The 13,845-nt window shown below is 42.5% G+C and overlaps 1 long non-coding RNA gene across 2 annotated transcripts in view; it reads left to right on the top strand.

The window, feature by feature from the left end:
* The window catches only part of LOC141781086 (uncharacterized), a 61,759-nt gene that overhangs the window by 31,763 nt on the left and 16,151 nt on the right, over nt 1-13,845 (top strand). The window contains exon 4 of one of the 2 annotated variants that reach the window (XR_012596766.1): nt 489-551. This is a non-coding gene — a long non-coding RNA (uncharacterized LOC141781086). Of the gene's footprint in view, nt 1-488; nt 568-13,845 lie in introns of those variants that run through there. The other variant, XR_012596767.1, reaches the window with a different exon arrangement.

Here is a 13,845-nt window from a genome sequence, read left to right as displayed (position 1 = left end):
TCATAGCTGATTAACTCTTTGAGAATGGTGATACAAAGCTATTATAATCACGTTTTGTTTAAATCAGCCTGAGCGAGTGGGTTTAAGCCTTCAGAGGAACGCCATCAAGCGCCCAACACTCTGACATAGGCATATCTAGTCATTACTGGAATGACTGTTGACATGTTCTGCTAAACAAGACCAGAGTCGACCGCGCTCTCATGTGAGGGACAAATGAAGATGAGCAGATGAGAGTTCCTGATGGGGACTCACTCTCTCTCTCTCTCTCTCCGTCCTCTGCTATAATTATGGCCTTTCTTTTTTTTCACTCTGTACTTCCAGTCGTCTGTGGTATTCTCTTGTTGTTGTTTTTTCTGAAGCAAAAGAAAAAGCCAAAAGACCAGTATGCTGCTTGGACTGAATGTCATGTTTGAGCTCAGAATAGTAAACACAAAGCCTTGTAATTTGCAGAATGCTTTTGTCATCTTCACCTCTAATTTCTCTTTCAGCACAGAGTGACCGCCACATATGAGGAGAGCGGGAATCAAAGGAAGCCGTGGAATGCTTCAAGGGTAAAAATGAACACAGGAATGAATGACGGTTGCTCCGACTGCTGGTCTTACTACATCTGTCATCGCTCTTCATTTCACACCCAAATGATTTTTCAGTTCACATCATATGAATTTGCATCTGCGGCAAACAGGACAAAATATAGAAGATGTAAAACCATAGACTGTACATAAAGATGGATGACGCGTCTCCTCTTCCTCCTCCCTCCTCCTTCCCAAAATATCCCGGATACGTGAGCTGCCGTCTTGAGATTTTGACGTCATTTGGAGCCAGAGTCTGCTCACATGTGATCGGGCCTGGAGCCGCGGTATCGAGGTCCCGCCCAGACACCCGCCTGAGCCAATCACGAGTCGAGCACGGCCCCGCAGCTTGTTAGCGTGAGCCACTTGGCTGCTACGTTAACACTACGGTAGCTGTTTGGCTAGAAATACTCAACAACTAACCGTAATATCTCTATAACTACATTTTTGATCAAATTGACACGTGTTCTAGTACACAGACTCGTGACGGTTATGGAAAGTTAAAGGTACATCTGTTCTCTCGTACAATTTACCGAGCCTCCGGCTCCATGAGTACTTCACTCAGAGCAGCTGTCAATCATGACGTCTCACCCCCTTTTTTAGCATCAAATAACTAATTAAAACCAAACTTATCAGAAAAATGAACACTTGAACATACATTAACATGATAAGAACTACCTAAAATGACAGAAAACATCTTTGGGAAAAATGTATTTGACGTGTACTTTGACTTTTTATTTTGGCCGATGTCCCATCCGCTAACATGGAGGAGGTCACTGATTCACTGATTTATGACCTATGCTGCAACCAGCCACCAGGGGGCGATCAAGATGTTTTTGCTTCACTTTTGGGGAGCCGTCATGCCGTCCATCTTTATATACAGTATATGTGTAAAACACAATTATTAAACCATGTAAACTTATTAACTATCACTGATTCCTACCTAGGACACAGAGTAAATGTGCTATGGAGCAAAGCGTTTTCAGTCCACCTTGTCCTTACAGCAGGTGGTTTTCCTTCCCTCTGGTTTAAAAATATGTTATTGAGTATATCATCCATCCATCCATTATCTGTAACCACTTATCCTGTTCAGGGTCGCGGGGGGGCTTGATCCGATCCCAGCTGACATTGGGCGAAGTCCGGGTACACCCTGGACAGGTCACCTGACTATCACAGGGCTGAAACATAGAGACAGACTATTGTGTATATCAGAATAACAATAAGCAATCAAAAGGTCTTTAGTTGGGTTGCGTCCAAAATTTCATACTAACATGCTATTTAGTATGCTGAAGCAGTATGTGAGATATTTTAGTATGTCTGAAAACTTAGTATGAAACCAATAGTACGCGAATGGCATACTATTTCCAGTGAAATATTACAGTATGCAACGCTGGACACTACAGCGGAATAAATATTCCACCATTCAATGCGGTAGAGACGAAAACGTTCATAACAGACGTTGACGGACAGCTCTGTAACATCAATAACGCTTCAATTTAAGTGTAAGTATAGGATTTTACTTTGCTAGACGTAATATATATTTCAAAATTTGTTCAGACTTTGATTCTCACAAACTGTCGTTTTGGTCACATGAGGTTGTCACGGGTTACCATGGTTACAGATCTCCAACCGGCAAGGAATCTCTCGGGAAGTGACGACGTAAATTACTGCTCAGTGCGTCCGAAAAGATACATACTACTGTTTATTCACACAAAAGTATGTTGAACGATAGCACACATATTGGGTATGTAGTGCATAGTATGTGATTTCGGACGAAGCCTTGGTGTCAGATAAATGCAAATCTGATGTGGAACAAAATCCTACAGCCCTCCACATCATAAAACAGACCCAATACTGTCTGTACTGCAAGTTTCTTATCAACAGACCTTGGTAATTTCCCGACCCTGAGTCTTAAATGAAATATGGGCTGTGTCAAGCAGCTTATGTTGTTTCAAACAGCTGCCTCAGGAGGGAGCTGCAACTGCTCAGGATTCTGCTCTAATTTCAGTCACAGCCATCGACTGCTGGCTCTGTCACCTGTCACCTTCTCGACCTGCTCCTCGTTTGCTCCTTATTCCCTGTGAGCACGAGTCCCGACATTCAGTACAGTATAATGTAAGCAGCGGCTTTGCTTGTAAAGTAAGAGACAAGTAAAATGCCAGCAGTCTGGCAGCATTTCAGGTCTCCTTGTCTCTCTTTTGTCCTGTCAGAAGCCTTCCTGTGATCTGCCTGCTGTGTCCTCTCATGACAAGAGAGTCTGACTTTGACAAATTTAGTCTTTTGTCTTTTGTGTTGTCTTTGTTTTCATATATCCTTTTGGAGTAAGCGAAGAGGTCATTTAATGCACTTGTTTAGTTGACAGGACAGGACACCTCTTTCGTCCTTCCTTCTGTAATTACTTCAGATAGTCATGCAAGTGAGGAGAGGTTCAGCTGCCATCTCTGAGATGATATTTGCTCTCATACCACTGGTAACAAGTGTCCTCTGTGTATTTATCATTTTAATTCCTGTTGCTTCAATCAAGGAGTAACAGGATAAAAGACATCAAACAGTTAGCCCTTCATTAATAGAAATCAAATAAAGTTGTTACAGTGATTTGTGAGTAGCGGCGGCCTTGTCCTTCTTTCCTTTAAACAGCAGCGTGTTGTCCTCTCTCTTTGAAATGTAAATAATTTGACCGCTCCCATGGTAACACCTCCCATGTAAACAGCCTCAGCGCCGTGCACCAGCCCTCCACTGATATGAACTTTGTTTAGGGCTAGAGAGAGAGAGAGAGAGAGAGAGAGAGAGGGGAACCACTTGAGGAGACGTAACTTTGAAAATCCCTTTCATGTCGTGGAAAAGCGATGAACTTCTGTTGTGGTTTATTGCCGGTGTGATTTTTAAAAGCATCCCCCCTGGCTCTTTGAAGTGAGAACGGGTCTGTTTTTCTTCTGCAGTGGTGTCACCATGTCACTGCTCATCTGTTTCTTGTCTCTGATTGGATCAGATGAAATCCTTTTTCTATGTCCATTGTTTCGCTGGTCAGACTGAACTCAATCTGTCTCCAACGTAGAGCGATGAATTACAATCAAGTCGAGCAGGTGTCTTAACAAATCTGGTGACTTGTCCTTCATGGGATTACATGAAGATTGTTTGACACTCTGCTGTTGCTATACAGTACATGTTAGCCTAAGAAGACTCAGCTTTAAAGGTTCTCTATAAAATATCCATTAATATATATAGCATCAAACACCTGTTTGTAATATAAAGATATAGAGGAGTAATGTCTACCTGAGCAGAGAATGAATCTAAACTTCTCTGTGCTTTGTTGACATAGCCGGGCCAGTCATGTGTGCCTTTTAGTGCACTGCGCTCATACAGCGGTTACGGCGTTGTCATGGAAGCGTCTCCGTTTCCCCCTCAGGATAACACCGTTAGCTCTGTCAGCACTGTTGCTGTTGTTAGCGCTGTTAGCTGCGAGTCGCCGGCTCAGCCGTCGCCATGTTGAGAGCCGTGTGGAGGTAATACATAACATACTCTGAATTTCGAATTTAGCACCTTTAAATGAAAGAAAGAAACAAAATAGTCACACAATCTGTCATTGTGGTACTTACTTGTGGGAATTATAGTGAAAATATATTATTCCCCATTTTGCTGGGGATCCCCTGGAACCCTCTCAAGGACCTCAGGGGGTCCCCTGACCCCCCTTTGGGAACCACTGAGCTAAAGAGATGCTGCTTGGCAGATTTTGTTATTTTTGGATGAAGCCAGGCTAGCTCTTTCCCCCTGTTTCCAGTCTTTATGCTAAGCTAAGCTAAGCACATACAGACATGAGAGTGGTATCAACCTTCTCATCTAACTCCCAGCAAGAAAGCAAATAAGTGTATTTACAAAATGTTGAAGTAATCCTCTTAATATGACTGTTTATATAGTCCTGTTTCTGTTAAAGGCTTCAGTGAATGATTGGACAATGATTGGCTGGATTGATGTGTTCACTGACAAAAATGCCCCCTCTTCAAAGTTAGCTGACCAGACCATGATCGTAATATCTTTCCTCACTTTTTACAGATTTTGTCATGCATGCCTTCATGCTGCTGAAGCCAGTGCTTCATTATGCTTTTACGGCCTATTCCGGTCAAACTCGCGCTGCGGTCACACACATCGAATTGTTCTCCTGACAGCTGTCTGTGCCTTTTTTATAATAGCTACTTGAAACGGAGGAAGGTTTTATTTTCCTTCTGAGCATTATTTTTACTGATTCATGTGTGTTTTTATGATGTTATTTCAGCTCCGAGCGGGTTCAGAAATAGTCTCAAAGTGCTATTCCCGAGCACTTATATACCTAACATATAAACATTTTTATTGCTCGAATGTAATTTTGTGGGAAAGGAAGACAAAAAAGACACGCATTTTTTGATTTCCTTCCAATAAATGTTTGGAATTGTAATAACCTCTGGGACAGACAGCATGTTAGTGTCTCATGTGGCTTGAGGATCCGGGTTGCTCTCTCTCTCTGTGGTATGCCTGTCCAAGGGCTTGTTACTCTTTGAGGTCTTGGTTTGTTTAATGAAGTGGTAATCTGTCTACACATAGGATCACCCTTGAATCTTAAGTTCACTGTGTCAAGTGGCTCTGTTTATAAACTTCTTAGTGTCTCTAATAAAATGGCTGTTAGTCCCCCCCCCTCCATGCTTGAGAATAGTATGTCCGATATAATGATGTATCCCAGCGGCGTCGACTGTTCTTTCTCCTCTGTGATGCCACCACCTCTGGGTTTGTATATGTTCAACCCTGACATTGAAACCTATGCTTGCGGCTCTGCTGTGCTGAGGGCCAAATGCAAATTGTATCCTAGTGGGCAGCTGGCAGGGAAGTCCACGCCGGCCCAAAGGAGGTTGTGTTCTGCCTGTCTCGGGTGTGTTTGTGCAGCCATTTTTTAAAGGGTGCCGAGGACTTTCCAGCTGCGGCGCTGCAGTTTGCCTCGGGATCATCAGAAAAACAACATTCGCGTTACAGAGAGGGGGACTGAAAACACGATCCACTCCGCAGTGTGTTTGAAATGTTAACTAAAGAAAACAAGCTGGCTAATGGTTTTGTATTTATATATTTTCTTTGGAGGCTTTGAAGTCGGAGCCCGCGTTGCATGTCAGCCCCAGGCAACTCTGGAAAGTAACTGTGAATGTAAAGAGCTTGATTTCACCTCTGCCTCTGAGGACTTCACAGATTTCACTAAAACATTTTTCCTACATTCGAGCCAGAAATTTGTCAAATTTCATTTAAATGTTATCGACACTGCTCCAAAATGCCCTCGAGGCCAAATCAACAATGAATGGTTTTTATAGCATCACTTTTCACATGTTCGATGATGAAGAGAATTCATGAACAAATTTCAAGAAAAAAAGAGGATTCTTCAAGAAATGTACACTCACCACAACCAGAGTTATGCTGTGTTTATACTATAAAGCCATGGGCACACTACCCGCATCAGGAGTGCGTGGCGTCTGCGTCGCGTGGTGGCTGCGTGATGCAGGAGTCTGGTGTTCACACTATACGCTTGTTGGCTGCGTGTCGGCTGCGTGTCGGCTGCCTGTCAGCTGGGTTTCTGCTGATGCTGTTAAGCCCTTTCTTTCTGCATAGAGTTCGCCTTTTAATGGCCATTCATGATAAATATAATTTATATTTATTTTAGACAGAGAAAGGTTTAGAAACGTGTGGTAATTAGTAAATAATAGTAATAATCCACAATTAAAACTCCGTACTGTATTCATTTATGATGCTTTCCAAGTCACTGCTTGTTCCACATCACTGTCCGGCACATATTTCAGAATAAAAGCCTTGTGTTAACAAATGAAGGAATTCTGTGCAAAGAAAACCCGCTTTAGGGCTTTTATTTCGAAATGAAAGCAGGAAGTGTTGATTTAAACCCCAAACTTTATCAATTCTTGGAGCTCTCAAAGTGACTGCGTGTTCCACAGCACTGACTGCTCATATTTCAGAATAAAAGCCTTGTGTTAACAAATGAAGGGATTCTGTCTATAGAAAAAATGGCTGAGGGCTTTTATTTTGAAATGAAAGCAGGAAGTGTTGATTTAAAAACAACTTTACTTAACTTTACTTTTTTTCATCTCCATAACATATTCTACAGATAAACCTCGAAACTGTAGTAAAGTCTTGCTGGTATGAAGTTAATATACAGTCAATAGATCACCTTCACTGTCTGTTGCTGCTGGGACACGCAGCCGAGACGCGAGCGGCTCGCGTGTAAAATAGGCAAGCCTTCTATTCTATAAAATAGACCCGTGTGAGACGCACGTCTCATGCGGGCAGTGTGTCCACGCTAACCTGTTAACATGGACGCCGAAATAAAAAACCACCCGCCACGCAGCCGGCACGCGCGTCTCATGCGGGCAGTGTGTCCACCACCTAAGTGCCACGGCAACAGGCTACAAGTCATTTCCAATGGATGGATGCTACAAACTGACGCCCGACACTTATTGCTGCATGACGCGCTACAAATAAAGCTGAGCTGGTCTCAGCTTTTTTCAGCACTCCAGTGACGCAGTGAAGCGTCAACCAATCATATGTTTTTCTTTCATCCTGTTCTATTCTAAAACAATTCTGTTAACTAGTTCCCAGTGCTTTTTAACGACATAATACATCAACGGACGCTTGACCAACAATTTACGCCCCTGTGGACATGTACATTTATACTGTAGGTGCACGGAATGAAGCTATGTTCACACTACAAGAAACAAAAGCAGCAAAACGGCCAAACATGGCCAGCTACATTGTCACCGAGTCGCCGTTTAAGTGCTGCTCAAGCGTTGACATATTATGTAGTTAAATAGCATTGGTAACAAAACAAAAACATATAATTGGTTGATGCTTCACTGCTTTATTGGAGCGCTGAAAAATGTTGAGACCAACTCAACTTTTTTGTAGCACGTCACACCCATCATGCATCATCAAGTGTCGGGCGTCAGTCTGGAGCTTCATGTCACCGACTTTCATAGAAATTGACTTGTAGCCTGTTGCTGTGTCGCTCATCGTGTTAACACAGTCTTGTGGTTTTGTGTTCAAACTAAAGAACATAAGATGGTAGACGATTGAATGCATAAATTAGCCAATCCACTGAGCTAGTTACCACAGTTTTATTGTAGTAGATGCTTTGTAGCTCAGTAATGTTTCCGTACCCCATTAATAATTTAACTTTCATACGTTTTTACCTCTCTGTTTTGAGCTTCCTCTTTTGTTCCTCATAACCATATTATTGTACCCTGTGTAATTACCCCATAAATACTGAATAATTCCACTGTAATTTGCAGGATTTTATCAAGAGCATTGGCCCGTTTTTTTATCCCTGAAGTGTAAAGTAAATGGTTAAACATTATTCTTTGACCAGACAATGAATTATTTTCTCCATTCCGACTTTTATTGCATTTAATTCTAATTATTTAATGACTTCATCATTTACCAGTGAGTTTGAAACCACTTTTGACCAAAGTAATAGTCCCAATGAAAACACAGGGACACTGTGTCTGGAAAAAAAATGTTTGTACGGACATCTGAAAACCTGCGCAAGCAAAACCCCAAATATCTGCACGGAGAGTCACATGAAAAAATTTGTTTTTTCACCAAGTTTGGAGCCACATTTAATGTTCTGAAGAAGATTCAGTGCAGTCTACTAGATCCTCTGTGTCAGAGTATGTGTTCGTTTTGTTGTGTGTGTGTGTGTGTGTGTGTGCTGGGGGGGTTATTACTGCTTCTTGTTGGTTGCGGCGCAGTCCTGTCTGTCCTGTGGGACATCTGTGGGTTGCGTGATGGGCTTTGTGGAACGGTGCTCTGTTAGTGGAGTTAAACAGGCACAGTCACGAGCTCTACCAGACGCCATGGGCACAAGTGGCCTTGTCTCTTTGAGGCTCCGTACACACGCACATGTGCCGACGTACTACAACATAAAAAACACAAAATGACACTGATACACAAACATAAACGGACTCATACCCGGACAAGTGTTTAGGAACACTTAGAGGGAGAGTTTGGGTGTTTTGAAGTGGGGTTGTATGAGGTACTTATCTTTAGTTAGTGCGTTACCTACACTAGATGATGGTAGGCACGTCCCCAGTTTGGAGAAGATATAGCCTCCGAAAAGGAAAGCCATATATTAAAAATATTTTCACGCTTTACCTTGTCATCAGACAGCCCTTTCCGACGGGGAACTGAATCCATTGTATCCATCTATGCTCTCGCCAAATCCACCAGACTCCATTGAAAAAAACTGTAATTTTTATCTCGCAGAATATGGAGGTTGCTGGTCTACCGCTGCCTCGATCGGTTGATGTTATTGTGTGACTTTGGTTAGTTTGGAATCACCAACACAGCACCCACCATCCATCATTTGAAAGCCTTTAAACATCAGCCAAAATCCTAGTTTTATTCCTAATGTGAAGCTATCCAAAGCCACCAGACTCCATTGGAAAAAAACTCAAATTTTACCTCACAGAATACGGGGGTGGCTGGTCTAGCGCTGCCTCAATCGGTTAGTTTATTTGTGTTATTGTGTGACTTTGGTTAGTTCGGATTCACCAACACAGCACCCACCATCCATCATTTGAAAGCCTTTAAACATCAGCCAAAATCCTAGTTTTATTCCTAAAATGTAGCTATCCAAAGCCACCAGACTCCATTGGAAAAAAACTGTAATTTTATTTTGCAGAACAACGGAGAAGCTGGTCTACCGCTGCCTCAGTCGGTTAGTTTGTTTGTGCTATTGTGTGACTTTGGTGAATCCAAACTAACCAAAGTTACACAATAACACAAACAAGTGTCTGGTGTCTTTAGCTTAGTCTTCGGCTTCAGTTCGCCATCGGGAAAATATTCTAAATATAGCGTACTCTTAAACTGATATTGATTTTTTTTAGGTTGGCCTTTCTTTTAGGTTAAAATAAGTTTTGCTGCCGGCCCTGTCCACAGCATTACATTGATTTGCTTTCATCTAGTAACTCCTGTCTGCTTCTTCAAACTGGGGGCGTGCCGACCGCCATCTATTGTAGGTAATACACTGACTATGGATAAGTACCTCATACAACCCCACTTCAAAACACCTGGACTATCCCTTTAATGCTACAGAAAATATTTCAACAGAGGACCTGAAACATCGATGTTTCCTCTATCCTGCCCAAAGCTGTGAATGAATTGTCCTGCAGCTGCCAGCATTTTTTGGTCTTTATTGGCTTACCAGCACATGTTTGATACATCCCAACCACACCAGCACCCACCATCCATCTATCAGTGATGTGTGCGGCATGCACCGTTTTTGAAAGCCTTTACACATCAGCCAAAAATCCTAGTTTTATTCCTAACGTGTAGCTATCCAATGCTTTAATAGCTGCCTTTTTATGGTTATTGATTTATTTTATTTGAGGAGGGAGTGGGTGTCTGTGTGTGTGTGTGTGTTAGCGTTTTATCTAGCTTTTGCCAATTTGTCAAAAAGCGAGCCATAAACCTCCCTGGAGGTTGAGAGCAGAACATCCATTACAACTACCAACCGTTTCGTTCAAAGCGACGCGAGATCCCACATAAATTGGTAGGAGATGAAGTGGTATTGGCTGGTAAATGTTGTGTATCGGAGTGGTCACTGCACAGCTCTCTCTTATTCTAGCCGAAACATTCTCCCTTCTCATGTCAGACCCTGATAGATTTTAAATGATTTTTAAGGGCAGAGGCGGATAATGAAGACCAGAGTGTAAACGGGCCAGAGTGATGTTAAAAAGAGAGGAAAAACTTGGGGAGATCAAACAGACAGTCTATTGACTTTGATGTTTGTCTCTTTTCGTTTCGAGTCGCGGTGGTTTCAGACATTTTATTAGTCCTCCACCAAGACGCTTCATCTCGTCTTTCTGCCACCTATTTTTCACACGCAAATTTTAGTTTTTACTGGAACAAAATGGCAGCGACTTCCTGTATGTTTTGCTCAATGCAAAACTCTCAGATGAAAGCCTCCTTTGTCCATGAACATGTTTTGGTGAAATATTTCATATAAAGGATCAATACCATTACCTTAAAGGGATTCTCCTGTTGCTCACGATCGTGCTTGTGCTCGCACTACAGACACACAAGATACTGAAAGTGACTGACAGCTAAAACCCTAATATCACTATATATTTCATATGCTTGGCAGGAATGTTAGCTTATCAAACGAAGATCCCTCCATTACTTGCTCCGGAGTTAACCCCCGTCACATCACTCAGCAGCAGCGAAACAAGACACATTTCTACACAAACTGCAGCTTTCACTGTACATTCACTAGATATTCTCAAAGCTTAAACTGACTCTTTTCTGCTCCGCTGCTCGCTTGTTTTCTTATTGATTCGCTGCCGCTCTCTCTCTCTCTTGCTTCACCACTCAATTCCCACGTGCACACACACTCTTCGCACTGGCTCTGCTATTCTCCCACAACACTAGTTTTCGCGCGACATTGATCATATTCCTGTTTTGCAAGACAGGCTTCACTAGATATATAACTTTGTTTTTTTTGTGCTTCCGTGGACTTTTTGTTGGAGTCTGAGTTGTGGTGGGGGCTGGTGGTTTGTTGGCGATTCCATTTCTAACCGAACGTTACCTATGGCTAAGGCATTTGTGAGCGCGGATGATGTCACATCCGTTGAATTTTCCCGGGAAAACAGGCCCGGGTTCTTCACATTAAAAGCAGTCTACAAACTGATAGAGGAAATCCAGAAAGTTGTGGAAGGTCTCATTTTTAAGGTTAGATTACAATAAAAAACTATTTATACAGGTAAAAAGTTACATACAGTTCCTTTTGAAGGAATCTGCTTACACCTAATGTTGTGTTGTAGTCTACCCTTTTTAATGGATCAGCCCCCCCTCCGTGCATAATGAGTAAAGGAAGTGACCCTAGTGTGCTTTCAACGCATCCTCACAGGGATGCTCTTCATGCCGTTGTTCAGCCTTGTGTTGTTTTCCTCTGAGCTCTGATTTTCAGGAACAAACCAACAGAGCCACACACACTGAGATGCCAGCATGGGAGGCCCGGCTGGCTTGGCAGGCAGGCTCAGTCCATCAGAGCGGTCGGCCTTTTTATGAGATTACATGAAAGCGCGGGAAATAACGACAAGCGTTTGATCATCGGAGAGCAAGCTGATTTACTGCAGAACCCAACACCGTAGCTTAGACCTGGCAGAGCATCACCTTCGCCCGCCTCAGAGAAAGATGAGTGAAACCGCACGCCTCTCACACGTTCCCGCGGTTAACTGCGATGGCTTCAGGTGGAGGTTTGGTGCCAGGCCTCCTGGTCCTGTTCAACCACAAAGCTTCACCTCTACTGGGTTGAACTAATGAGCTAATGCAGAGGAAATCTTTAACTTGTATCAGACATCTACGCTCAACAGAAAGGAATTAGCAGAATTCTTGTCAAACAAAATGGAAACGTCTGTTTTTCGTTTCTGGGCATTATGTCATGGGATCACACTCCACTTTTGAAGTTGTATCACCTGAGCGTGGTGGGGTTTATTCACCACATGTTTGCGTTGATTAAATAGTTGATCGTGTTGAAACTTGGAGCGGTTTGTAAAGAAGCACCTGGCTAATTCTCAGCGCCAGTTGTAGCCGCTTGAGTGAACTTGGTAATATAAGTCAACAAAAGGCAATAAAACCTTCATTCACACCAAATGCGGTTTCCTAATCCTAATACTTCCCATCTGATTACAGTCTGACACATAACCATCAATGGCTGAGTCAATGTCAAGGTCACGAGGAAAGGCAGCTATACTGTGTTGCCATACTGCATCACTTAGGATTAACATATTTGTTTGATAGCGGGTTGCTTTAATATGCTACAAAAGCAACAGCTGTGGGTTTGTTTGATTATTTTGTGTAACATAGTTAAATCTAAATCTGAGATTGGTGGTTTATATGTAAAAATGTGCCTAAAATCAACACACGAAAGGCCTTTACACACCGGGGGGCGTGACGAATAAATGACACGAAAATTAGAAATATTTGCAGGCGTGTATTTCACATTTTCAAAAACTAATCGAAACCAAAAAGTATAGAAGCAAAGAGATTTTTTTGACAACAGCTGCTGCCGCCAAATAAAAATAAAGTGCGTGATAAAGCGGTGGTATGTGACGAGAGAGATAAACCAGAACTACACAAAACGACAGGGTGCTTGGACATGGAAACAATATTGATAAGAAGAAGATGGAGATGGCTTGGACATGTATTATGGAAACCATCTGAATTGGACACCAGAGGGAAAACGCAAAAGAGGGAGGCCCAAAACAACCTGGAGGCGAACCATCGAAGGAGAAATGAAGACGACAGCTGGAACAGCATTGAGAAGAAGGCAAACAACAGAGATGAGTGGAGATCCTTAGTCCCTGCCCTATGTGCCACCAGGCGTAACAAAGACTAAGTAAGTATGTGACGAGTTGGGATGAGAAAGTGCTGCTTTTTCGTCGCATAATATTCACGTTCCATGTGAAAGTACTCATGACAAAAACAACAGTTTGAAAGAATATATTGACGTGCGAATTAATCACACTACAAAAAATGCCTGTAAAGGCCTTAAAGGCTTTAACTGGGGTTTTAAATATTGTTGCCCTCCAATGTGTGTCCAAAAGATAGAGGCCTTTGATGAGCGAAATGCCTGACAGAGATGGAGACAGACGAGAAAAGACAGAGACCCACTGGAAACCACAGTAGTCAATGGCATGCTTTACAAGAGACAAAACATTGAACAAAAGAAAAAATAGGATAAAGGAAGTATTTGCTTCAAAGGTCTTACTGTAAGTGTAATTTTCAAAAAGGGCTGGGTTGCCCCCGTTCTGTAATTAAGTTCTTCACATTGGGTTTGTCTGGAATTAAAAGGACTATTGCCACTTTTCAACATGGATGTTTTTATATGTCTATGTTTGTCTGTGGTGAAGGATGAAAGGGAGATGCCCTCCCCTGTCTCCTGAAAAGTCTTTACACCAGTGGAAAGTAGACGAGGAGGACACTCTGCAGCGTTTGAACTTGGGTCTCTTCGTGCCGTCCTCGTCTTCAACCAGTCAACAGAGGTGGTTTCATTTTAATTGTGTGCCTGACACTGTGATGCTTTTGTTTTGTCCATAAACTCTGTCCAGACGATCCCAACAGTGAGGACAATGTCAGAAGTGTCTCCTTTTGATGAGAAAATGGACACTTGCAGACCTTCTAAAGTCCTTCCCGATCCAACTTCGATCGTCTCAAGTCGGACATCAGTGCGGTGCCCTTTGCTCTGGAGGAAACTGGA

The sequence above is a fragment of the Sebastes fasciatus genome, chromosome 13 (genome assembly GCF_043250625.1).
Source record: "Sebastes fasciatus isolate fSebFas1 chromosome 13, fSebFas1.pri, whole genome shotgun sequence".
NCBI classification, from domain to species: Eukaryota; Metazoa; Chordata; class Actinopteri; order Perciformes; family Sebastidae; genus Sebastes; species Sebastes fasciatus.
The sequence above is the reverse complement of the archived record's forward strand: the minus strand, read 5'-3'. Positions and strand labels throughout refer to the sequence as shown.